Source organism: Papio anubis, chromosome Y (assembly GCF_008728515.1).
Source record: "Papio anubis isolate 15944 chromosome Y, Panubis1.0, whole genome shotgun sequence".
In the NCBI taxonomy this organism is placed as follows: Eukaryota; Metazoa; Chordata; class Mammalia; order Primates; family Cercopithecidae; genus Papio; species Papio anubis.
This window is the reverse complement of record NC_044997.1, coordinates 8,241,597-8,268,611: the sequence shown is the minus strand read 5'-3', so window position 1 is coordinate 8,268,611 and position 27,015 is coordinate 8,241,597. Positions and strand designations below refer to the sequence as shown.

Here is a 27,015-nt window from a genome sequence, read left to right as displayed (position 1 = left end):
TATTAAATGTCAATGATTTAACACAAATATCTTAACAAATATTCACAAAATTTACTAAGCCCTTCATTTAACTTTTCAAAATACTATACTTCCTGATTTGAAGATGACTTTCATAAGACTAACCAATTGGTTACATACAAATATAAAGATTTCTTAAGCTGGAAAGAATTTTAGAGATGATAGGCTCTACATGTTTATTTTACACTTACAAAGTGACTACAAAGTGAGACAGTCTAAGGCAGGGCCATAGTCAGGGCACCAGTTTCTGGACTCTTAATATTCTTTTATCTCCACCCTTTCACTAAAAGTGAGGTTTTCTAAATTTGAGGAAATCAACAGAATCAGCAAATTTAAAGAAAAATAACATCCTTGTATGCCATATAAAGGAAGAAATACGTTTTTAAATCACTTATTTTAAATCTGACAAGTTAATAATGTATTTACGAGCTTAGCTCAAACTCTGAAATTATTAGTCATGATGAAAATTTTAAAAAGTAAAAACACCCAATTATATAAAGCTTCATGATATGAAAATTAGGTGACATAGCTGTAACTGTAGTTTTGTCAAAGAATAAAAATGTTCCAATATGTAACTACTGTTTTTTTGCCTCTTTGGTTTGTTTATTTTTTATACCAATAGATATGTTTTGCCAAAACTAAGCTTTCTAGATCCTTAAGTTATAAAAACTGGTATTCACATTGGAACTTATATTTAAAAGATTACTTATTATCCTTAAAAGTTAGCTTGTCCACATCTGAAAATTCACTTTTGTCTTGAAGTTCAGTCTGTCTCTGGGAAAGACTACATTGGAAGAATAAAATTCATGAATATGAAGTTTTAATAATGGAAAACCCAAGAGCATCAGCTGACAAAAAGCCTTGTTACTCAATAAAATGTTCTGAAAAATTTCTTTTCTCTTTGTGTTGTAAAGAATAGCTCCGCCTCACCATAACCACGAGGAATTGTTCTCAGCAAGTAGTACCTGCTTACTCAGTTACTCCTTGTAACTATGTTATGCTGTGAAGTACGTACTGCAGTTGTTAAAAAAAAATAACGTTGGAGTCCGAATGCTATTCCTAGGAGTTTAGTTTTTCAATAATGATAAAACATTTCCAAAAATAATTCCACATATTATCAGCATTAACCAGCTCAGCGGGCAATAGCACAAACTTGAGTGAGCAAAATGCCCTACTCAGCATGTTTATGTGTTATCCTTCCTTTTGGCTTATCACAAATACAAAAAAAAAAAAAAAAAAACCAAAAAGCTGGCCACGTGTGGTGGATCATGCCTGTAATCCTAGCACTTTGGGATGCTGACACTGGCAGATGATGAGGTCAGGAGCTTGAGACCTTCCTGGCCAACACGGCGAAAACCTGTCTCTACTACAAATACAAAAATTAGCCTAGCATGGTGGTGCATGTGGTGCATATCTGTAGTTCCAGCTATTCAGGAGTCTAAGGCAGGAGAATTGCTTGAACCCAGGAGGCAGAGGCTGCAGTACGGTGAGACTACTCTCCAGCCTGGGCGACAGAGTGAGACTCTGTCTCAAAGAAAGAAAAAGCTTTGGGAACATAACTGGTGTTGTGGGAAATAGGGGACCATAGAGGCTGACATGGGGAAACAGGAGAATTTATTTAGATGCACCAGATCAGCAAACTTATATCCAGAAAGGCTGAGTATTGAAGAATGACTGAGCAGGGTTTTTGTAAGCAAACTTACAGAAGCAGAACTAAAGCAGCTAATTATACAATGAAAGCTTATGCAACTTACAGCATAATTGTTGACTTAGCATAACTTCTTGACTTGCATAGCCGGGTTTTGCAGCTGTGTTGAAAGAAAAACTGGAACCTACAAATTTTAATAAATACAATCATTGGTAAACATAGTCAAAATGAATGCTTCAGAGAAGGAGAGACAGTAAAGCAATTTGCTTTTCTTTCAACTTTCCTCCAGTCAGGGGTATCTGCAACCTCCTCCTTTGGCCTCAACTTTTTAGACAGTGTTGTTTTATAACTGTCCTTGGAGTGAGCTAGCTAAGCAGATAAAAGCTTGTTTTTCTTTCCTTTTTAACCCTTGTCTTGCCACATTTTTTCTCTTTTTTGATACCTTTAAAGGAGAAATTTAATAGAAGTCATTAGGATTATTTTATGCTTTATGGGAAAGCATGTTTCTTCTTTGGGCGAAGGTCGATATTTAGTTAGAGCTATTAACTGAGTAGCAGTGTGGCTGGTTATATTGTTTCAGACTACGTATTATGTGTAGAGGGTGGGCACCATTTTATGGGTGCTTTATTTTTATCATGGTTTAGTGGGGAAATAACAGCAAAGCAATGAATAGCATATTTATATTTAGCATGGTTACAAGAGATTCATACCAAGGGAAGGAGGTTGAGCATAGCGACAGAATAGCAATAAAATTATTAGTATTACAGTGCAAGTTATTAGACTTAAGATTTTTAACTATATTTACTTGCTTGGTGAATTTTAAAGTTTTTGCTGTGCATAGACTAGCTATTTTCTGGAGTGTGACTAGAGTAGGGCTTGTCGTCGTCTTATTAATCTTTAGTCTTGCATAGACTGGTCTGTTTTTGGAGTGACAACAGCAGGGCCGTTGTTCTCAGTGACAACCCATTCTTGTTTCATGATTAGCTGGGTTTCATGGTTTGGGTCCTGCTGGCTCATTTACTTGTCTTGTACTGCCAGTTTCAACCCACCATAAAGAATCTAAAGCATGATTCCTGCAATTTTAACAGCAGTGGGTGTGGATAACATTACAGTATGGGGTCCACCGCACATGGGTTCTAGAGAAGTTGGGTTTCATTTTTTAACTCAAACAGAGTCTTTAGATTTAAAGAAGCATGTTTATTCTCTCAGGCGTAAAGGCATTTTTTTATGTACATTAAAAAATGTACATACTTTTTAATGTATATTCATACTCATACCTAAGTATGAATATTTTGTATGGCTATTTTTAAAGACTGCATTTGCTTTTTGATGGATAATTTCTTTAGTTTACAGATATTACTTTTAATTTGACTTTTGATTGAGTGTGGCTGATTGAACAAAATTTTATAGGGTGAATACCTAGTTTATTTAGTGGGGGTGCACCTGACCAGGATGAGCACCTTGGGCAGGATTTGATTCTATCATAATTGAGTTTTTTGATAATTTTTCAATTAACTGCTTGAGTGTTTGGTTTATGTGTTTTATTTTCTTTTTTAAAAATTTGTGGTTGGTAGGCTGTGTGTAACTTTTATTTTGTTTTACACAACTTTGCTAGATTTTAAATTATTTCAACTATAATTGCTGAACTATTGTTTGACTTAAAGTTAGAGGCAGTTTAAACCTGAGGAGAATGTTTTTTAAACAGTATTTTAATCACTTGTGTTTGCTTTTTCTGTCCTGGTGGGAAAGCCTTAACTTTTTTAAAAAAGGTGTAAATAAGTGCTAGTATATAACAATAAACCCTGTCATGAGACAGTTTGGTGAAGTTTACAAGTAAGTTTTTACAAGGCATAGCTTTTATTTTTTGGATTCCTGGGGGCCGGATAGGACTTGCCTTGGGTTGTTTTAAGCATAAGTTACGCATTGTTCACAAACTATTTGAGTGACAGCAGTGAGTCCTGGTACTTAGAAGTAGCATTTCAGAAATTTTTAGTGCCGTTTTTCTTATATGAGTTTTTTTATAAATTAGCTTTACAAATTTAGGGGCTATGATTTCTGGAATGGCTAATTTTCTATTATAGAATTTTTACCATTTTTTCATAACGTATTTTCTAGTTTTTGGGTAAGCCAGGCCCTCTTGTTAGTTACCAGATCCGAGTGTAACTTAGGATCTTTTGGAGTGGAGGTTCTAGGATGAGAAGCATATTTAAGGTTTTTTAAAAACAAAATGCAGCAAAATTATTTTTTCCTGTTTTGCCTTCTTATTAGCTTTCCTGTTTCTTTTGGCTTTTGATGTCCCTGCCTTTTGGTACAACCAATAACGCATTATTGCTGCTTTTTCTGGAGTCTATAGAGCTGTTAAGGGCTATAGATTTTTTTTCTTTGTACTTTATTTATTTGCCTCCAGCTGTTAAGAGATTTTCTTTTTATATACAGTTCTATGAATATGTAGTGTGGTAAAAGTGTATTTAGAGTCTGTATAAATATTGACCTTTTTGTCTTTTGGTAGCAAAAGGGCTCTTATTAGGGCTATTAATTTTGCCTTTTGTGCTCACACTCCAGTAGGCAGAGATTGAGCTTCTACTAGAGATTTTAATGTTACCACTGCATTTCTGGCTTGTTGGATTCTTTCTAGCACAAAATACTTCCATTTACGAAGTATTTGACATCTGGGTTTTTGAGGGGTTGATTGGTAAGATCTCCCTGTTCAGAAAAATACCTCTCCCACTGTTTAGATACAGCTGTGGAGGGGAGCTTCAGGTTTGACTGGAAGCAGGGTGGTCGGATTTAAGGTGTTTACTGTTTTCTAAGTAATGTAATGGTTTTTGTATCCAAGCCCTTGGTACTGCATTATTCTCAAATTTGAGAAACAGTGGTTCTTTCTTTGGCTCATCAGAGTTTTGACTGAGTGTGGCACCTGGACACTTAACTGTCGTCTCAAAGTCAGTTTGTTAGCCTCTTCCATTAGCAAGGCAGTAGTGGCTAATGCCTTAAGGCAAGGAGGCCATCCTAGTGCCACAGAGTCTGTTTAGATACATATGCCACTGGACAATGCTGTAATTTTATAATTTAAGGACCCTATAGCCATTTCTTTTCATTTATGGATATATAGAAAGAAAGGCTTAGTTACATTTGGCAGTTCGAACCCTAGGACTTGAGTGAAGGCTTTGTTGATTTGTTTAAATGCTTTTTGCTGTTTAGTTTTCCAGGGGAGGGTTTAATTCTTACCCATTTTGTAATTTTATATAATGGCTTAGGCATCAGTTAAAAATTTGGATTTAGATATGGTGGAATTTTGTTGTTTCTAGGAATATTTCTTGTTTGACAACTAGTGGTTGTCGTTGGCAGTGTACAAACGGCTTGCTTCTGCTTATGGCCAAGCTGGCACTCTACATGACTTACTATGAAACCTACATATTTGAGCAGTTTATGAAAAAATAGGGTCATTTGTAACCTGCTTTTCACAGGAGATGAGGAGGTCTGGGTTTTTGATCAAACAGTCCTCCTGGGTTGGGGCTGCTAAAGGAAGGTCATCCACGTACTGCATCAAGGCCTATTTATGGTTTGGCAAGTTGTAGGTTTTTTTTTTTTTTTTTTTTTGAGACAGAGTCTGGCTCTGTCGCCCAGGCTGCAGTGCAGTGTCCGGATCTCGGCTCGCTGCAAGCTCCGCCTCCCGGATTCACGCAATTCTCCTGCCTCCGCCACCCGAGTAGCTGGGACTACAGGCGCCCGCCAGCTCGCCTGGCTCGTTTTTTTTTTTTTTTTTTTTTTTTTTTTTTTTTAGTAGAGACGGGGTTTCACCGTGTTAGCCAGGATGGTCTCGTTGTAGGTTTTAAGGTTAGTGCTTCCCTAAAGATTGTGGGACAGGAGGCCAACTACGCCTCCAAGTAAGGGAGCGGGGCGGGGGCAGGGGGAGGGAGTCAGAGCGCGACTGCAGCAGCAGCTACAGAGGCGCCCTGGCGGCTACCAGCCCAGAGAGACCGTCCAGCCTGCGGCACAGGCGACGGCGGCGCTGAGCGGGCGCTACCAGCCGAGCGAGCCGGGGCCGCGGCTCCTCCTTGTCCGGCGCCGCGGCTCCTCCTCGTCCGGCGCCAGCGGCCAGCGGTCGGCGCCCCGCGCACGCACTGGGCCAGCCGAGATCCGCCTTCCGCTCGCTAGCCCGCCTCTTGAGGGAAGCGCCGAGCCAGGCGGCCGACTGCGGCGGCGACTGGGAGTGCGTTGGCCCGGACGGAAAGAGCCTGCAGGGGGCGGGCGAGCGCGAGAGCGCGCGGTGCCAGCTGCCCGGGGGCCAGGTGCGGTAGCCAGAGCGGGAGCCGGCGCGGAGGCGGCCCGCGCCCGGGGCTGGTCCCCGCCCCTCTCTCTTCTTCGGCGGGCGAAGTGAGCTGCGGAGCGGGGAATATGGTCGGGGAAGTGGAAACCAAGGAGAAGCGGAAGCCCTAGAAGGTCAGGAGCAGCCTGCGTAACTTCGGGGACATATTCAACCACCTCGAGAGGTTGCTGGACGAAGAAATTAGCAGAGTACGGAAAGACATGTACAATGGCAAATTAAATGGCAGTACAGAGATAAGGAGTGCAGAATTGCCTGATGCTGTGGGACCTATTGTTCATTTACAAGACAAACTTTATGTGCCTGTAAAAGAATACCCAGATTTTTATTTTGTTGGGAGAATCCTTGGACCTAGAGGACTTACGGCCAAACAACTTGAAGCACAAACCGGATGTAAAATCATGGTCGGAGGCAAAGGCTCAATGAGGGATTAAAAAAAAGGAGGAGCAAAATAGAGGCAAGCCCAATTGGGAGTATCTAAATGAAGATTTACATGTACTAATCACTGTGGAAGATGCTCAGAACAGAACAGAAATCAAATTGAAGACAGAGTTGAAGAAGTGAAGAAATTATTGGTACCTGCAGCAGAAGGAGACGACAGCCTGAAGAAGATGCAGCTGTGATGGACCTTGTGATTCTGAATGGCACCTACAGAGATGCCAACATTAAATCACGAGCCATTGCGTTTTCTCTTGCAGCAATAGCCCAGGCTGCTCCAAGGATCATTACTGAGCCTGAGTCGGTTCTCCCTCCAGCTGCCCTGCCTACTCCTACTCCAGCTAGCCCTACCATAATGCCTTTGATCAGACAAATACAGACCGCTGTCATGCCAAACGGAACTCTTCACCCAACTGCTGCAATAGCTCCTCCAGGGCCAGAAGCTGGTTTAATCTATACACCCTATGAGTACCCCTACACATTGGCACCAGCTACATCAATCCTTGAGTGTCCTGTTGAACCTAGTGGTGTATTAGGTGCGGTGGCTATCCAACGCACAATATTCGTGTCCATCCTTACCACAGGATTGTGACCACAGACCGAGCTGCCACCGGCAACTAACTTATGACCTTCTAACCTCTGAACTCTTAGCCTAATGATGACCTGACCATGCCTGCCTGGGATCAGTTAACTGGTAATTGCCTTTGCTTGCCTGTCATCAGTGCAGCGAGCTGAGGCACTTGTTCATTCGTCTTACCATCTAACCAAACAAAAGACAAAGAAATTGTCCTCCAACTCAGCTTTTTTTTTTTTTTTTTTTTTTTCCTGGTTGGATGAAAGTGATTCTAGAAACTGCACTGAATAGTAGTAAAGCAATAAGGCCCAATTTATCCCACGGCACTGATCATCTTTTAATATCCCACCCTAAGCGAACGGTAAGAAGGCCTCTCTTAAGAAGGGGAGACAGGTGGACCTTAACTACTCAATGACAGAGGTAGTTACTGTAAGAGACTTCTAGGAATCTTTTTCTTCTCATAGTGAAGTCAAAGCTCTCTGAATGTACTGTGTGATGCTGCATCATGCATGAACCTTCGGTCAGGGATATCATTGGTTAAGCGATTTCAAAAGTATTCAAAATTTGATGTGCTGTTTAGTCACTACAGTGCCCTCAGCAGAAGTTGCAGCCTTTTTTATATTGCCTGCCAAAATTTGAAATATTAGAAGAAAGTGTGCCATGAGAGAAAAACGTAAGGAGTTTTGAAAAGTAATGCAAATAACAAAACTGCAACACTGTTTTGAAAAAGATAAACACCTGAGTTAAAATTACTGAATCTTCATTTTACACCTTCTAAAAAAGTGTGAGAACAAGGTACATGCATTATGTGTCACGTTGCTGGGCAAACTGTTCAAGTATTTTTTTTTAAACCTCCCTGTATGGAAAACAATCATTAAGGATGTAGAAACCATGCTTGCCTATTTGCTGTATATATGTAATGAAATTGTAGATACAGTGTAGTGCATTGAAACAAACGTACAAAAAGTAGATACGTTTACTATGCAAGGGTGCTGGTGCAGAAAAAATATATATATATTTTTGGAAATGTAGCATTTTATACTTTCAAGTGTTATAAAAAAAGAACAAGGAAACCCTTTATTTCATTAAATTTTTTTCTGGTGGTTGTCAAGAAACAAAAGACCAGAAGAGCCTTTTTGTCTTTTTTTTTTAATTATTTTTTAAGTATTGGAATAAGTCTAAAGAAAAGAAAGTGCCTTATTTTCCTTCATGGTCATTTAGTCAAGTGTCTCATAAAGATCAACTCCTCCCTCAGAATACAAGTTAATGCATGTTACTCAATCACCTAGTATGTGAAAAAAGATATGAGGGAGACAAATGAGTTGATGGTTTGAATTATGTGATTTTTGCCACATTACCTTGATGCAAATTTGCCAAATCTGATACTGTGAAAAGATTTGATAACTTTTCTAATGCCTGACTAGTAAGTTTTAAAACATCATTCTTTAAAAAATGATTTAATACTTTTGGTTATTCCAATATTCAATGTTAAGCCAAAGGATTCTGAGATAAAAATGATGTGTCATCTGAACTTCAGTTTACAGACAAAATTAGAGCTTTGTTTTATTTGGATAAGGGGGATGCATTCATTTGGTTTTGATTTTTATTTTATTTTTAAATAATTTGAGATAATAGGATACCTAGCAAATGTTTTCAGAAAAGTGAATCTTTGTGATTTTCATTCTGGAAAACAATGTTTTAAATCACCCAGATTTAATCACATGTCTTTATATCATACCAGATAACTGGTGTAGTGTATCCTTTTACTGTTTCAGTAACTTCTGCCTCCCTCACCCGTTAACTTTAAAAGAATGTGAAAAACTAACATCATAGTGTATATAAATACTCAACCCCATTTCAGCTTAAACTTCTAATTTCTCAAGAAGCTGAAACAGCTAGTTATATAGTTGAAGCAATTTGTATACAAAGCCTACATCTAAACACTTGAGTGAATAATCATTAACTGCTCAGTACCAGATGTGACAAATCTCAAGTGACAGTGGACTCCCCCCCAGCTTAGCAACTCATCCCCTCTTCCACACCTTCCCAGCATCATAGTCAGAGGTCAGCAGGAAGTTGAGTCATTACCTTCTTGGTGACCTCCCCTGCCATCTTGTCTCACTTGGAAACCGTTGTCAGTTTATTTATACTTTGCAATAGACATTCATTGTTTTGTATCCAGCTAGCTTTGGTTTAATATGCCATTGCTTTGTCTTTCTGTTGCAGACACAGTTTTGATTTATTTACAATATATGCTGTGCCATTTTGATTTTAATATTGTTTGGTTGCTTTAATAAGTTTGCAACACTCAAACACTTAAGGTGATAGTTTTTAAAAACAATACCAGTATTTGATCCAGTTTCATCTCAACTATGTTATACCTGGACATTTTAGATGTTTATAGAAAGTCTTTTATGTGGAAGAAAGTAAATATATGAAATAATAAATGTGTGACATTTATGGATAATGTTGGCTCTGAACAACCTTTTGAAAACTTGGTTGACAAAATTTTGGATCAACTGAAAAAAGCATGACTTTTGAAATCTCTGAATGCCTTGGTTCTCAGTATTATTCTTTCTTGAATTTATTTCTTATTAAAATATGTAGTTTTTAAGGCTTTTTTCCTGACAGTACTATGTAATTTTTTAGCCTGGGTAGATGGGAGTGTCGCTTGTATGTTATCGTACAGCTGACATGTGTTTTTGTCTATTCTTTATTATCTTAGTTTCATGCTATGTATGTACCATAACCAACCTATTGCCTGTGAGAAACATGTAAGATAATGTATTTACAGCCATTGTTACAAGTTTATAATATATTTTTCTATCTTGTTTTATATGTATGTTATATAACATTCAAAAAATTTTTTTCTTGATTTCGAAAAGGATACAAAATGCAAAATCCACAATTTCGATAACTGAAAATTGCCAGTTGTTTTGCATACTTTATTATATTGTACTATATATAGTACAGACTATATATAGTATTTTGGGGGGCTTTTAGTTAGCTAATGAATGAATACATTAGACACTTTTGAGTTTTAGTTGGGGTTTTACATAGCTTGCATTTTAATTATTTGGTTCTTTGCTGTTTCTATTAACCTACAGCATTATTTTACTAAATGTTATAATACCAATCTAAAAAAAAAAAAAAGATTGTGGGAGAGTCTTTGAACTTGTGGGAGCCTCGTCTAGGTGAGTTGCATAGCTTTTTTGTTTTGTTGAAATGCAAATACAAGTTGACTAACTTGGGCTAAGCAGATATAAAAGAAGACACTGTTTAAGTTACAACTGTAAATCAGGTAGCACTTGCTGGAATGAGATTTATTAAAGTATAAGCATTTTGTACCACTTGTATCACTGGTGCCTCCCGGTACTCCGCAGGCGCTGATGCTGGCTTGCATTATCTGGGTCCCAGTTGGGTCCTGCTTCTGGGAACTGACCCTGAGTATACACCTGAGCATTTTCTGTGTTTCCTGGTGAATTGGCTTCTCGACAGTGAAGAGCTCCCTGTGTTATCCTGTGGCACTCCTCTGTGTTAAACAACATTAGGAGAAGTTGCCTGTAATTTTGCCAGGTTGGACTGTGTGTTATAAAGATGGACTGCATTAGACCTATGAAAGCTTGGGGCTTTTCTGTGTAGGAGGGAGTGTGGTAGTTTAAATTTAGTAGATTAGTGGTTTAAAAGAGCTAATAGATGAAGGTGTGTTGCCCCCTTCCCCACTTGGATGTGGCACTGGTCATTTTAATAGATGAGTCCTCACATTTCCCTGAAAGGCATTTGCATAGCTTGCGCATGACCAGATTTGAGATGGCCTGGTTGACTATCGTGACTCCCTGGCCTCTCAAGGCTCTGATTCTTCCCTCTGGGGTGAAACTTGGGGTGTGCTAGCAATGGAACCTGACTCTTGGGGGACTGTTGGCCTCAGCAAAGTGGGGTAGGCTATGACATATGGAGGAGAATTTTTTTTCCTTTTGCAGTTTTTGTAAAACTAGTTTTACTTGCTGTCCTTGGGACTTTCTCTTAACTCAGTGTTTGCTGGTGAAGTTGCTTTTATTTTCACTTTTGTCTCAGCCTGTGCTACAAGTGTTTTGCAGTAAGCTGCTAAACAGGGCTGGATTCATGCTGTTCTTGTTTGTATTATATTTAATTATGAGTTAATTTAAGAAAATTGGTCTGTCTGCCCTGACACTCCTCAGACCCCTGTCATTACCTCAAACACATGACCAATTGTTTCCCTGTGTATAGTGTTTTTGGTCACCTATTTAACACCAAAAGAGGTCCAGTTTACTTTACAGAGAGGTTTTCACCTTTTAGGGGTTAGCTTAATTTTATAGTCCCCTGCAAAGTTTTTCTTAAAGTTTTGTTTAGCATATATTTGAATGGTGTATGCTTTGATGACTCTTTCCATTTCCTTCCAGTTATGATGCAGTCTTGCTGACATTTTACTTTTGTTTGGGACCAGCTATACCTTCTCCTATTGTGGGGGCTTTTAGATGTTACTTAGCTTTGGAGAGTCTCTTAATCCCACCACAACTGCTGCAGTTGTGGGGTAGTTTCTATTAGCCATGTGCAGATTGCCACTTGTCTTGTTCGGCTGCACACTTGGCTTGGAGCACAGTCTTTGCTAAGAGACTTGTGGTTCGTCACTTCGTTGCTGATTAACCTAGTTAGGCCTCTCCATTCACACACTTTCACACACCACCCCACTCCTAGTTCCCATGTTCCCAGTTGGGGAGGTGAGCCACTTTCACTACCTTCAGTTTTCTTCTGAGGTGACTTAGCCAGCCACTCTCACATGCTGTGTTGGTTGGGGTGTAAATTTCTTCTGAATTAGTAAGCCACTCTCACTGCCTGTACCCGCTCTGGGTTGGATTACCGGTTACACCCTAGGAGGTTATTTGGCTCCCCTTTGGTCCTTATGGAATCGGTCCTGCCTTCAATCCCAATATCTTACTGTGATTTCTGAAGCTGGCTGTTCTGGAGTCATCCTGTAACCCTTATGTACCATTGCAATGCTGGGTAGGGGCACCAGGTCACAAAAAGGCTGATCTCCCCTCCAGACTAAAGTTCTCTCAATGGTGCTTCTGGGCTCACAGGACTCCTGAGACCCAGGGCTTAAGGCCCTAGAGGCAAAGGAGACAGTAAACTTGTCATCTCCACTCCTGGCTGTCTCACCAATAATGTTGCAGGAAGCAGAGGACCAGAGAGACTGATAGGGGGAAAGAGAAGGATTTATTTAGGTACCCTGGCTCAGCACACTTACATCCAAAAAGGTTGAGCATTGAACAAAGACTGAGTGGAGTATTTATAAGCAAAATTACAAAAGCAGAACTAAAGCAGCTAATTATACTATGACAGGTTACATAATTTATAGTGTAACTGTTGACTTAGCATAACTTGTAGCCTTGCATAACTTGTGACCTTGCCGCTGAGTTGAAAGAAAAACAGAAACCTTCAAGTCTTACTAAATACAAGCATTGGGAAACATTGTCATAATTAATGGTTCAGAGAAGGAGAGAGTATAAGTATTCATTTTTCTTTTCAACTTTGCTCCAGTGTTGGATGTTTGGAAACCTATCTTTGGCCTCGACTTTTCAGGCAGTGTTATCTTATAACCGTCCTTGGAATGAGCTGGTTAAGCAGAGGAAAACATGTTTTTCTTTCCTGTTTAACCCTTGTCTTGCCACACTGGCACTTGTGGAAGAGAACTATATTAAACATGCAGACACTGAAGCTCCAGCCCAGAAATATGGAGTCAGTTTGGTCTGCTTTGGGGACCAGGTATTGGTAGAAGTCTGCTAGTGACTCAAATCACAGCCTGTGTAACCCACTGGTGTGGTTACTTACAACACCCACTCATCACTGTTACAACAATCATGCTCCAGAGCCCACTGCCACATTTGAATTTGCTGCAATCATATGGACGTGAGACCCTTATCCACACAAATCACTGTGGCTTACAGCTGTAATCTCAGCATTTTGAGAGGCAGAGGTGGGCAGATTAACTGAGGTCTGGAGTTTGAGACTGCCTGGCCAACATAGTGAAGTCCATTTCTACTAAATATACAAAAAATTTGCCAGGTGTGGTGACCCATGGCTGTAGTCCAGGCTACTCGGGAGGCTGAGGGAGGAGAAACACTTGAACTTGGGAGGCAGAGGTTGCAGTGAGTGGAGATCATGCCACTACACTCCAGTCTGGGAGACAGAGTAAGACTGCCCTCACTCACCCAAAAAAAAACAAAACAAAACGAAAAAAACCTGTTGGTATTTCAATACCAAAATATTTTAAAAGATATGTATGATTGTTCCACCTTTATAAATCATCTCCATTTTTTTGCTTTAACAGATTTTTGTACATTTATTGTTTATCTTAATAAACTGAATTTATTCACAGAACCATAAAGATGCTTATTAATACCATATTGCATGGTCTATATGTCAAGTTTAGCAAATATGAATTATCCATTTATTTGCTAAAAGCCATCCTTTTTTCTCCTCATAATTTAGATGATTCTCAAAGATGACACATTATTTTGCAATCTGATTCTAACTTCTATACTCCCACATGGTCTGCAAAATTTATCTTAAAAAGTTTCTAGAGTAAGCCTTTGCAAAGTTGAAACTGCAAAGACTGGCAGAGTAAGTAATATGATTCAGCTGAAGCCAGTCAATCAGAAAGTTGTACTTACCACAGCTTCTGCTGTGGAGGAATGGAGAGTCTGTGCTTTGTCTCAGTGGGTGACTGATGGGGCATTCTGTCAGAACAAGGACTGGGAGAAGCACCATGTGATCTGCCAAGGCCTAAGGTTCAGAAGGAACCAAGGCAAGAATATTACCAATTGCATGAAGATACCAAGAGGTTTCTAAAGAGCTCTGTTAGTTTGAAAATAAATTGTTATCATTGAAAATAGCAAATTATGATGCATAAGATCCACAAAACTAATGATTCAACCACCTAAGTTAATTGTAGTGGCAATAATAAAATGCATGAAAGCAACAGGCAGCAAAGGAAAGGGAACTGTTAGTATCTAAACATATCTGTGTGTTGAGGAAACATTAGGCCTTGCCAGTCTTTCCTGCTGACACTCTCAGGAACCCTGTATCATTGGTAGGGGCAGGAGAGGGTAGCTACCAAACTGCAGAGCAGCACACAATGCTTTTTCCAGGTGGCTAACCTTCCAGATACATTTCCCTTTTAAGGCTTCTTTTTTTGCTTTTGGAAAGGGTGTGGAGAAGTGTTGTCTGGAGGAACTGTCCCTGTGTAGCTTCAAGGCTGCACTGCCTGTGAGTGCTTCCAAGACGTCATTTCTTTGTTTTTCAAATGTTTTCACCTGAGACAACTATGTCTTCTGCAAATATATATCTTCCTGGAGAACTGGAAGTAATGTTTTTGAAAGCTTTCAGGAAGTGCAGAGATGGTGAACTCTTTGCTGGTAGTGAGCTTTTGGCAGTGATGTTAATGACTATCTGATGGCAATTTCTGAAAGTCTTATCCAGGTGTCTGGCATCTTGCTTGAGCTCTTTGACCCTTGCTTAGTATTAACTACAAACTCAAGGTCAGAAATGGAAGGACTACCCTCCACACCTCCATTTGATAATTTGGGATCCTTGGTGTAACCATATGTGCTAGAATTCTTTTGTGCTTAAAAGGATTATTTTAGAAATCCTGATGTATAGCACCATTGCAGAGCACCATATTGCTACTTACTAATCCACAGACAGAATGATTGATCAAAGACTGTTTGGATTGCAGGACAATTTGTTCTCTAGGACTGCACAGTATAAAAAGCTAATTTCAGAAGTGAGTGCACAAGGAAGATAAAAAAATTCATATGCTTGAGAATATTATTTTTTAAAAATTGAAGACAGCAATAATAAGGACAAACTTGCACATTAAGCAGTTTCTGAAGCCATGGTAGTAATAACCAATAATATTTATTGTGGGCTTATTGTACCAGCTACAGCTTCATATGTATTTTGTTACATGGTACAATTTCAGAATCCATTATGCACAAATTTCACATCCCAAAAGCTCTGAAAACCAAAATTTTATTCCTAAGTTATTTGGTGGAAAAGCCTAGCCAGACTTGAACTCATTTGGTTAAATAGTTTGACCTGAAAGGTTGTGAACCCATTTATTATCTGTATTTATACCAGGATGACTATTCATACAGTTGACTGCAAAATAATTAATGCATTTCACTGCAGCAGGTGCCTCAGAACTCTCATGCTGTGGATTGTGTGTGCTATGAAATCCACAATATGCGGCCTGAGTTTCAGGCAAGGAAGTAAGAACCTGCATTCATAACAACACTGTGGTCAAGGAACTATCACAGCTCCCATTTTATAGATGGAGGACTAAAGCTTACTGAGGCTGGATCACACAGTTAGCAGGTCAAGACCTACTGGACTTCCCTAAGACAAAGTCAGTGCATGTGTCCCACTCTCCTGCAATGCCTTCCTACGATGCTGTCAGAAAGAAGCTTGCCCTCAGCAATGCATACATGTGCAAAAAGTTCTGTCCCGTTCAACTATTTGTATTAACATAAGACTATGGTTTCAGTTGTGAGAAGTTTCACAGACAGAACTGAAAAAAAATGAAGAACATAAATAAGTAGAAATGAATAAAGAGATAACAATAAATCATTGCTGGTAGAAGAGAGCAACAAACTGATGAAGAAAGAGTGCAGATGGGAACAAGCAAGGCTCAGAACAGGTGTGAAAAAGCAGTTGAACTGGTAACATGTACACACTTTCTTTGAGCTTGAAAAAAACTGAAAAATATACATCTCAGCTTCAATATCCTTCTTATGAAGTAGGAAGGGGCAAAGATGTATCCACAGTGAAGACACTGTAATAAAATCATACCAATCACCATTTACTGAGTGTTTTTTATGTCCCAGGCACTGGACTGAAACCCACCTCATTTCACCTTTTTCATCATGGCTCAATAGGTATTAGTTTCCCCATTACAAATGAGGAAACTGAGGCCCAATGAAGTTATGGTAACCTGTCCAAGATCAAACAAGTAACTTCAAAACTGGGGTCAAAAAGAAGAACAGTTCTCTGATTCTGAGGGCAACGTTCTCTTTACTAAATCACCCTGCTCCTCCTGCGCATGCATAAGGAATCTGTGAAACTACTGAACTGGTGTTAATGTTGGGATAACAAATAGAAAAGAAAATCCCAAGATCAACATGGAGACTTCTATGTCACCATCACATTTAGTCCATTTACATTTAAGGTTAATATTGTTACGTGTGAACTTGATCCTGCCATTATGATATTAACTAGTTATTTTGCTCATTAGTTGATGCAGTTTCTTCCTAGCCTCGATGGTCTTTACATTTTGGCATGTTTTTGCAATGGCTGGTACCGGTTCTTCCTTTCCATGTTTAGTGCTTCCTTCAGGGTCTCTTGTAAGGCAGGCCTAGTGGTGACAAAATCTCTAAGCATTTGCTTATCTGTAAAAGATTTTATTTCTCCTTCACTTATGAAACTTAGTTTGACTGGATATGAAATTCTGTGTTTAAAATTCTTTAAGAATGTTGAATATTGGCCCCCACTCTCTTCTGGTTTGTAGAGTTTCTGCTGAGAGATCTACTGTTAGTCTGATGGGCTTCCCTTTGTGTGAAACCCAACCTTTCTCTCTGGCTGCCCTTAACAGTTTTTCCTTCATTTGAACTTTGGTAAATCTGACAATTAAGTGTCTTGGAGTTGCTCTTCTCAAGAAGTATCTTTGTGGTGTTCTCTGTATTTCCTGAATTTGAGTGTTTGCCTGCCTTACTAGCTTGGGGAAGTTCTCCTGGATGATATCCTGAAGAGTGTTTTCCAAGTTGGTTCCATTTCCCCCCTCACTTTCAGGCACCCCAATCATACGTAGATTTGGTCTTTTCACATAATCCCATACTTCTTAAAGGCTTTGGTCATTTCTTTTTCCTCATTTTCCTTTAGACTTCTCTTCTTGCTTCATTTCATTCATTTGATCCTCAATCACTGATACTCTTTCTTCCAGTTGATCGAGTTGGTTACTGACGCTTGTGCATTTGTCACGTATTTCTCATGTCATTTTTTATCTCTGTCAGTTCGTTTATGGCCTTCTCTGCATTGATTATTCTAGTTATTCATTCTTCCATTCTTTTTTCAAGACTTTTAGTTTCTTTGTGCTGGGTATGTAATTCCTCCTTTAGCTCTGAGAAGTTTGAGGGACTGAAGCCTTCTCTCAGCTCGTCAAAGTCATTCTCCGTCCATCTTTGATCCGTTGCTGGCGATGAGCTGCATTCCTTTGGAGGGGGAGAGGCGCTCTTATTTTTTAAATTTCCAGCTTTTCTGCCCCGCTTTTCCCCCATCTTTGTGGTTCTGTCTGCCTTTGCTCTTTGATGATGGTGACATACTGATGGGGTTTTGGTGTGGGTGTCCTTCCTGTTTGTTAGTTTTCCTTCTAACAGTCAGGACCCTCAGCTGTAGGTCTGTTGAAGATTGCTTAAGGTCCACTCCAGACGCTCTTTGCCTGGGTATCAGCAGCAGAGGCTGCAGAAGATAGAATATTGCTGAACAGCGAGTGTACCTGTCTGATTCTTGCTGTGGAAGCTTCGTCTCAGAGGTGTACCCTGTGATGTGAGGTGTGGGGTGTCGGCCTGCACCTAGTGGGGGATGTCTCCTAGTTAGGCTACTCAGGGGTCAGGGACCCACTTGAGCAGGCAGTCTGTCCATTCTCAGATCTCAACCAGCATGTTGGGAGTTCCACTGCTCCGTTCAAAGCTGTCAGACAAGGTCGTTTGCATCTGCAGAGGTTTCTGCTGCCCTTTTTTTTTTTTTTTTTTTTTTTTTTTTCCAGTTGGGCCCTATCCCCAGAGGTAGAGTCTACAGAGATAGGCAGGCCTCCTTGAGCTGCTGTGAGCTGCACCCAGTTCAAGCTTCCCAGTGGCTTTGTTTATCTACTTAAGCCTCAGCAATGGCGGGTGCTCCTTCCCCAGCCTGGCTGCTGCCTTGCAGTTAGATCACAGACTGCTGTGCTAGCTATGAGGGAGGCTCCGTGGGCGTGGGGCCCTCCCGGCCAGGTGTGGGATATAATTTCCTCATATGCCGTTTGCTAACACCCTTGGTAAAGCACAATATTGGGGTGGGAGTTACTCGATTTTCCAGGTGTTGTGTGCCTCAATGTCCTTCAGCTAAGAAAAGGAATTCCCTTCCCCCTTGCAGTTCCCAGGTGAGGCAATGCCTCGCCCTGCTTCAGCCCTCACTGGTTGGGCTGCAGCAGCTGACCAGCACAGATTATCCAGCACTCCCTAGTGAGATGAACATGGTACCTCTGTTGAAAATGCAGAAATCACCCCTCTTCTGTGTCGCTGGCACTGGGAGTTGGAGACTGGAGCTGATCCTATTTGGCCATCTTGCTCTGCCCCCTCTGAGTAGTTAACTTTTTTATGGAACCTGCATAATCTAGTATCTGGGCCTTCAGCCATGCAGAATGCTCAATCTGAAATGATTCAAAATAGGAAAAGAAATTATTGTAAAACAAATCACAGCCTGCTTCAAAAGGAAAATTTTTTTAATCCTGTTTGTATTCTTTTAGTTGAGAAGATTTATGCCAGTAAATGACAGGGTCCTTAGTTTAAAAATTACAAACAGAAGACAAACAAGTTATGTTTCAAAGATTTCACCATCTTTTTCATTCATATCAAAAAATTCTGGGGCATGTGGGCAGAAGACACAGTGATTGATTGTAATCCTCAGGATAAGAATCAAAAGGTAAGAGTGGATAAAACCGGATAGTCCAAAAATTTTACATTTAGGTGTGTTTGCTTTCTTCTCCATGTTATTACTATTATGAATATAATATCATATTATTACTAGAGAATTTTTTCAAATTACAAAGAATACCTTTATTGTATTTGGGGGTATAATGTTGGATGTTTAAATCAATCTGATTTACACAGGTGTGACTTGGGCCAAGTTTACATATTAACAAAGTGTACTGGTATGGAAGTGTAACTGGCAAGAAGCAATACTCACTTCATCTTGCAATTGTTTTGCAGAGCTGGCCTGTGATTTTTGAACTCCTCACACTCAGCTACCATAGCATTTCCTGCTTTCTGCAGTTCTTTCTGAAATACCACAATTTCACAAGCCAGCTAAACTAGACCTAAGAAGATCAAAAGAAATCCTAGTCATTATCAACCTTAAGTTTTCTTATTTCATTTAACAAAAATATTTAAAGCGGTTTTACATTGTTGTTTCTTTTCTTGGTACTCATGCAATAAATATAATGTTAAATCTAACAAGCTCAGCGTAATTCTGACACTCAAATTTCAGGACATAGTAATTTAGTGCATTTTAGTGTAAACGTTATTACTCTTGGAGTCATATGTCAAGTAAAAGAACTCTTTCAAATCCTCAAATTAACCTAAAAGGCGGTTTCCCTCCTCTACCACTCAAGAAGGAGCTTTCTATCTGGTCTACCTGTTAATGATGTCCCCAAGATCCAAAATAATCTGTACATCTGTCAACAGCAATTGGGATCCAGGTAGAAAGCAGATGGCTCCCACAGCCAAAGTCATCTAGGAGTTCTTTAATAAAGGGTGACTTATGCAGCATACCCACAAATGATTGTGAAATTCCATGAGGTAGTAACAGGGCCAGTCTATTAGCTCTCCTTGTGCCTGGAGAATCAGAGAAGGGAGAAATTCTCAGCACTAGAGAGTGAGAGGCATCACAGAGCACTGGCAAGAGGTCATCAAAGGCACTATGACCTCTCTTGGCTGTGAAGTACAATGGTCAGTCTTGGGCCAGTATATGTGGAGACTGGTATTGTCACTAGCCAAACCCAATCAGCAAGCAGAGCATAAGGGATGCCTTGATACCACCTAGAGGTATCAACTATCAATTTTTATAAATCTTTGAAATACAAAGCATAGTTATATAATACTGCCTTGATATAAATTACTAAAACATGGAAATCAGGAAAAAGATATATGGTTTAGGAGATGCAAGTTTTCATTTCTACTCTCTTCCAGTTGTCATTTAAGTAATTTATTTTGTGTCAGAATCTCCAGTTTCTCTTCTTTAAGTAGTGAATAATCACTCATCTCTACTCTTTTCATTCCACGTAAGGTTTCATTTTGTTATTGGCAAGACTGGGCTTTGACACACTCTAACTCAAACTGAAATTTAAAAAGGAATATTTACAATTGAATAATGACTTTACAGTGCTGCAAAACTAAAATCTGGCACGCTCCTTTAGGCATAGTGTCACAATTTAATTAAGGTCACTAAAGAGATGTCTGAATCTCTGCAATAAGGCCCTAACTACACTAACAAAAATTATCTTCTGCCCTGGAGTTGAGGCAGAGAAAGCTTATAGACCATATCCCATGAAGCAAGTTCCTTCCATGATTATCACCACAATTTCCAGAGACAACCAAGAACCCAATAAGAATCACACATTATAGCAATATGTATTTTTTAAATATGAAAAGGTAAGGTAAAAATGGCCAGGCATGGTGGCCAACGCCTGTAATCCCAGTGATTTCAGAGTCTGAAATGGGAGAACTGGCTGAGCTCAGGAGTTTGAGATAAGCCTGGACAACATGGCACAGTCCCATCTCTACTAAAAAGGTAGCTGGGCATGGTCTCTCATGCCTGTAATTCCTGTTTTTAGGAAGGCTGAGGCAGGCGGATCACTTGAGGTCGGAAATTCAAGAGCATCCTGAACAACATGATGAAATACTATCTGTACTAAAAATACAAAAATTGGTTAGGCATGGTCCTTGGCATCTGTGATCTCAGCTACTTGGGAGGCTGAATCAGGAGAATCACTTGAAACCAAAAGGCAGAGTTTGCAGTGAGCTGAGACCATGCCATTACACTCCAGCCTGGGTGACACAATGAGACTTCATCTCCGAGGGGTGGGACAGGGGGATACAAAAATTACCTGGTGTGGTGACACATGATTGTAATCCAAGCTACTTGGGAGAATGAGACACAAGAATTGCTTGAACCCAGGATGTGGAGATTGCAGTGAGCTGAGATCATGCTGGTACACACTAACCTGGGTGACAGAATAACACTCTACCTTGTAAGAGAGAAAAAAAATAAAATCTGAACACGGGAGGTGCCTCCATTTTTCCAATATACTATATCTCATATTTGAGTATGAAGGCCTACAAAGTTCTCACATAAGTCAAAGTTCCCAAAATAAGTTTTATATACAATATATGTTGTAAGTACCTAAAATTCTAGCTTGCAATGAATGAAGAGCACACAACTGAAAAGTAAAGAAGCAATGGCATGTGAAAAATTCCCCTCATTTTGTTTTAATCTATAGGACAAAATGCAATGACAGAATTTTTACCTGCTGCTGATGGAAAGAGTGAACAGGCTGACGTAGAAAATAATAGTGTTGGCCACCTGCTATGAACTATGCATGTCAGTTAGCTCACTAAATTCCCTCAACAACCCTATAATGTAGAAAACTTCCTAGAATTTTCAGCCCAGGAATATGCAGTTACAGAATCTGCCCAAGGCGCACAAGCAATTAGACACACAGATAGGTTTGAAGCAGGACTTCAGGACCCAGAGCACTATCTCCATTTTTCTGTGTGACATTAATTGAAAATAAATATTACTAAATTTACTTCAGCCATCATCCTCTTAACCATACAAATAGAAATCCAAACGTCTCTAGGAGATGACTTAAGATAAATTATTTATCACTAAAATTTCATATATTGCTTAAAATCTATTTTGAAAAACAATTAATTATTCCTTTCACCTTCAATTAGTTGATTAGTACTAATGAGGTAGTCATCCTTTAGTTCAAGTTGTCACCTGAGAATCAGAATGAGTTTCTCAGTTATCTTTCTAGAAAGCCCAGTATCAATGCAGGAGCTTATGTATGGCACAGGTGTACCTGAGGGCACTTAACCCAACATTGTGTAAACTTCAAAGTCCCTCAGTATTACAGCCATGGATAAAAAGTCCAGTAAAAACCTCCCACAGTCCTATAAAGCTGAATTACACAAAATGAAGGTTCGTGTTGTCACAAGGTTACTGAACTAATCCAACATTCATTTTTATAGCTGGAGCAAGCCCAATTCCCAAGAATGCTACAAAAAATTGTAGAGGGTGTGCCCTTAGCATTAAACAACTAAATCTCACTGAGAAGCCCGAAGCTAGACATGATGCTAGGGCGAAGCCTTGCCACTTTTAACATCTGGCAGCAGCAGTACTTGATGGAGGCCAAAAATACTGCTGTAAATCCAGTGTGATCTAAGACATATCCTTAGAAACAGATATGGTATCTTAAAAAAATAGATTCAATCCTACCTGCCAACATAGACCCCCTGCCACCTTCATCCTGACTTTCTCTTGTCCAGTTACTTCCCGGATGACCAGATCAAATGGCCTCATGAATGACCTTTGCAGCCTTGGTGACTCCTTTACCCCAGAGACTTTGAACTTTGCTCATTTCCATGGCTCCGTCTAAAGGCAGCACACGGCATTTGGTTTCCTGTTTCCATCTGAAACTGAATCCTGCAATTCTATACTCTGTGACAATTGTTATAATTCCATCTGCCAGTCTCTCCAGATCTAGTGCTTGATCCCTGAGACTACTACTCAACCTTCTCTTTCACCCTGGGTTAGCAGTCACTTGCCTCTCTTCTGCTTCCCTTCATTATGCAAGATAAGCCCAGAATCTTCAGTTAAATAGGCTACCATTCTCACATCAAATAAGTTAGGCTCCACAAAGCTCCAGTCCTTAAACATCTCCATCTTTCCACCCTCATTGAAAGGTGCAGAAGTGATGGACACTTACAATTCCTCCCCAGTGCTACCAAAAAAATAAAAATAAAAATAAACTCACCTACAAGTGTGTGGTTTGGTCTCTCTTAATTTCAGACTCCCCCAACTACAACTGGGCCTTTAATACAGGTAATCAGTCATCTATGTCTTAAAGACCAGTTCTTCCATTACTCACTTGAGCTACTCTCCACCTCTGAGATGCTCCTAAAACCCATGAGCTAATCTACCTGAGAAAATGGAGCTTAATTAAAGTGTGTTTCTCATAATCCCAAGTTGATTGCTCATCTCTGACATTCTTCCTATTCCACTTGTCCCAAAGGAAACAAATCTGTGTACACATTTCAAGGCCCACCCTTGTTTTCCTTTGTACAGTTGACCCCAGTTTCTATTGTTCTTCTGGGGCCTTGTTACCTCACTTGTATCATCTCAGTCCTGGATCTTGAGCCAACCTACTAATAGCTGCAGGAAATAGTTACACAGTAAAATATTTGTACATACCACCTCTTGGTTCTTTGTTCTTTTGAATTCTCTCAAGGATACTCTGTTTTTCAAAAGATTATGGCTTCAGACTCTGAATGACAAGCCTTCTCAAAAATTGTTCCAGAACACAGCTGATTTCTTCTCATATTTTATTTTTGCATTCATTTCAATTTTTTTTCTATCTCAGCATCTTTACAAAACTTCAACTGCAAATTGATCACAAATGTTTAAAAATGTTAAGTATTATTCTATAAGAAGAGCAACAAATACTCTCTCCACATCTAGGTTCAACATTAATGTTCTGTTCAAATATATTATTTTATTTCATCTTTAGTTTTATCTCACTCACTATATTTGTAGGACTCACTCAAAAGGCATAAGCAAATGTCAACAGAAATAAAAATAATGTGCACAATGGTACAGTATTCCATTCTTTATGAAAAGTTCTAGATTTTTTTGATATACCTAAGATTAAGACTATAGAAGACAAACAAAAATGTCACTCTTGTTAACAGTAACAAGGTAAAGCTTACCTTTTGATACATTTCTGCCTGAACTTGCTCTTTTATTTCTCTCTCATATTCATTTAGCTTTATTTCTAAAGACTCCTCAGCTATTAAAAAACATAACATGTCAAATGAGGACACAGAAGCATGGTCAGCTGTGTTAGAGTCCAGGCCTCTTTTTAAAAAGTAAAGAGTATACTTAAGGGAAAGTACGGGTGTCTGCACTTTCCTTTGAAACACACACAAAAAAGTAAGATGGATGTGTGGATAAACATATAAAAGCAATGAAGCATATATAATGCAACTGCAATAGTGGAATCTAGGTGGAAGGTTTATGAGTGTTAGAATTGATTCAACTTTTCTATATGTTTCAAAAGGTTCATCATAAAATATTGAGGGAATAGAAATCCAAGAGTACAGTTTAAGTCAGAAAATACTGGTGTCTCTTACTACTCTCTAAATGCTAAGGAAGAGAGCTCTTTATAGGACTTTTGTTAAAGCTGACTTCAGATTCAAAATAATAACTTTAAAAGAATAAAAGATCATGTACTTCAATGTCCCCACTTTGCAGAAAAAGAACAAATGCCAATATAGCTGAATAAGTGACTACATAACAGCATACCTAAGACTAAAATGAGCCCTACTGCCTCTTTCTTCCATTAGTCAAGTGAGCCTCAAACCAACTATGGATCAAAAGTAACCACACAGCAGAGTGCAAATCTGATCCCAGCGTACAATCTCAACCACGTGTAATAGCCACCAAAAAAGTACGCCCAAAGGGAAAAAGGCTGGTACAAGTAGACCATAACATTGATAGTGTTTGTCCCTGGTAGGCATGACTTTAGATACGTTCTTCCATCTACTTTTCTGTATTTTTCAAATGCTATCCAATACAGGACTCTCCAGCCCATGGGGGTATTGACACTGGAAAGGTGACCACTGTGAACTGAGATGTGCCTTAAATGTAAAAAACACATGTTATTTCAAAACTTAGTGCAAAAGAAGTGAAATATCTCCTTCATATTTTTTATATTGAACACGTGTAGAAACAATATTTTGGATATATTGGATTAAATATATTATTAAAGCTAATTTTACCTATTTCTTTATACTGTTTCCAATGTGGCTACTAGAAAACTGAATGTTATGTATGTGGCTCCCCTATTGGACAGCATGTCTTGATAATCATCAAGTAATGTTTCTAATGGAATTAAACCCACACTTAATTAAAGATATAGTCATATAATACAAATTATGAATTTATCTAACATGTTACTGTTACAACTTAAGAATAAGGGAGGCCAAGACATCCATTAAGCACATCATTTTAAACAGTTGACTCCCATCTCTACTCAGCACAAAACTGAAGGGCAGGATGGTATTGTCTACCAGCTGTATAGCACAAAAATCTCTAGATCCTGGATGGGAGAATTTGGACTTCACTAACTGCTCTGAGGCAAACTGAATGTTTTCAATTTGCTCTCCTTCTGAAGAACTCGATTTCTTCAACTATAAAATGAGGTGACAGTCAATGACTTCTCTAGTTCTTCGCAAAACAAATAGTCTATAATCTTCTACCTTGGCGGCTGTAAAGTTAAGGCAAGACACAAAGAAGGGCCTCCTATTAAGAGAGGTAAAACTCAACAAAGAGGGAAGATTATGGGCTTTTGAATCCCTGCATGCTTTGGCCATTGTAGCTTTGGCATGCTGAGGTCAGAAAATGACACTGAAGAGCACTAACTGGGTAGAATAACTACCTAGAAAATCTCTGATAAATGTCAAAATTCTCTGCGTTTTCATGTTAAAGCTCTTTTTAACTTGATGATATTCTGTCATATCTTTTAATAAATGTATATGAAAACCTAAAAAATACAATGAATACAGTTTTTTTCCCAGAGCTTTCAGCCACTGCTCACTGCTTACACAATCTTAGTTTTATGACAATATCATTTTATACATCATGTATTTTTCTTTTTTGTGGAGACAGAGACTTCTTCAGTCACAGATGCTGGAATGCAGCAGTGTTATTATGGCTCACTAATGCCTTGACCTCCTGGGCTCACACAATCCTCTCACTTCAGCCTCCCAAGTAGCTGGGATTAGAGGTACCTACCACCACCCACAACGTGAAGATAATTTTAATTTTTGTAGAGACAGGGTCTTCCTATGTTGTAAGGCTGGTCCCAAACTCACGACGTCAAGTGATCCTACTTCCAGGGCCTAACAAACTGCTGGGATCGCAAACATAAGCCATTATGCCCAGTCACAACTTCTAAGAATAAATCTGAGGAAAGGCCTTCCCAAGCATACTAAAAACTTGACAAGAATAAAGATACTTGTTTATCAAATTAGCTACATAAAAATAGAAAATTTACATATGATATAAAATAAAAAATAATACACTGCAATAATATGGAGTCATAAGTGTTATGGGAGTTATTAAGAAATTACTTTGGGGCAGAGCCAAGATGGCCAAATAGAAAAAATTCCAGCCTCCAGCTCCAAACATGAATGACACAGAAAATGGGTGATTTCTGCATTTTAAACTAAGGTACTGGGTTCATCTCACTGGAGCATGTCAGACAGTTGGCACTGGTCTGCACGTGCAGCCCGACCAGCGAGAGCTGAAGCAGGATGAGGCATCACCTCACCTGGTAACTGCAAAGGGGAAGGGAATTCCTTTTCTTAGCTGAAGGACATTGAGGCACACAACACCTGGAAAATCGAGTAACTCCCACCCCAATATTGTGCTTTACCAAGGGTGTTAGCAAACGGCACATGAGGAAATTATATCCCACACCTGGCCGGGAGGGTCCCACACCCACGGAGCCTCCCTCATTGCTAGCACGGCAGTCTGCGATCTAACTGCAAGGCAGCAGCCAGGCTGGGGAAGGAGCACCCGCCATTGCTGAGGCTTAAGTAGGTAAACAAAGCCACTGGGAAGCTTGAACTGGGTGGAGCTCACAGCAGCTCAAGGAGGCCTGCCTGCCTCTGTAGACTCCACCTCTGGGGACAGGGCATAGCTAAACAAAAAGCAGCAGAAACCTCAGTAGAGGTAAATGTCCCTGTCTGACAGCTTTGAAGAGGGCAGTGGATCTTCCAGCATGGAGGTTGAGCTCTGAGAATGGACAGACTGCCTGCTCAAGTGGGTCCCTGAACCCTGAGTAGCCTAACTGGGACACATACCCCACTAGGTGCAGAACAACACCTCACATCT

The 27,015-nt window shown here is 39.6% G+C and overlaps 1 long non-coding RNA gene and 1 pseudogene across 1 annotated transcript; one reads left to right on the top strand and one right to left on the bottom strand.

Moving 5' to 3' along the window:
- Positions 1–5,533: 5,533 nt before the first annotated feature.
- Positions 5,534–9,472, top strand: LOC116272401 (annotated as a pseudogene).
- A 9,082-nt stretch (positions 9,473–18,554) lies between these two features.
- Positions 18,555–23,988, bottom strand: LOC116272380. The gene is made up of 2 exons (XR_004181085.1): positions 22,336–23,988; positions 18,555–19,153 (listed from the first exon to the last, which is right to left on the bottom strand). It is a non-coding gene; the product is annotated as an uncharacterized LOC116272380 (long non-coding RNA).
- Between the last annotated feature and the right edge of the window lie 3,027 nt (positions 23,989–27,015).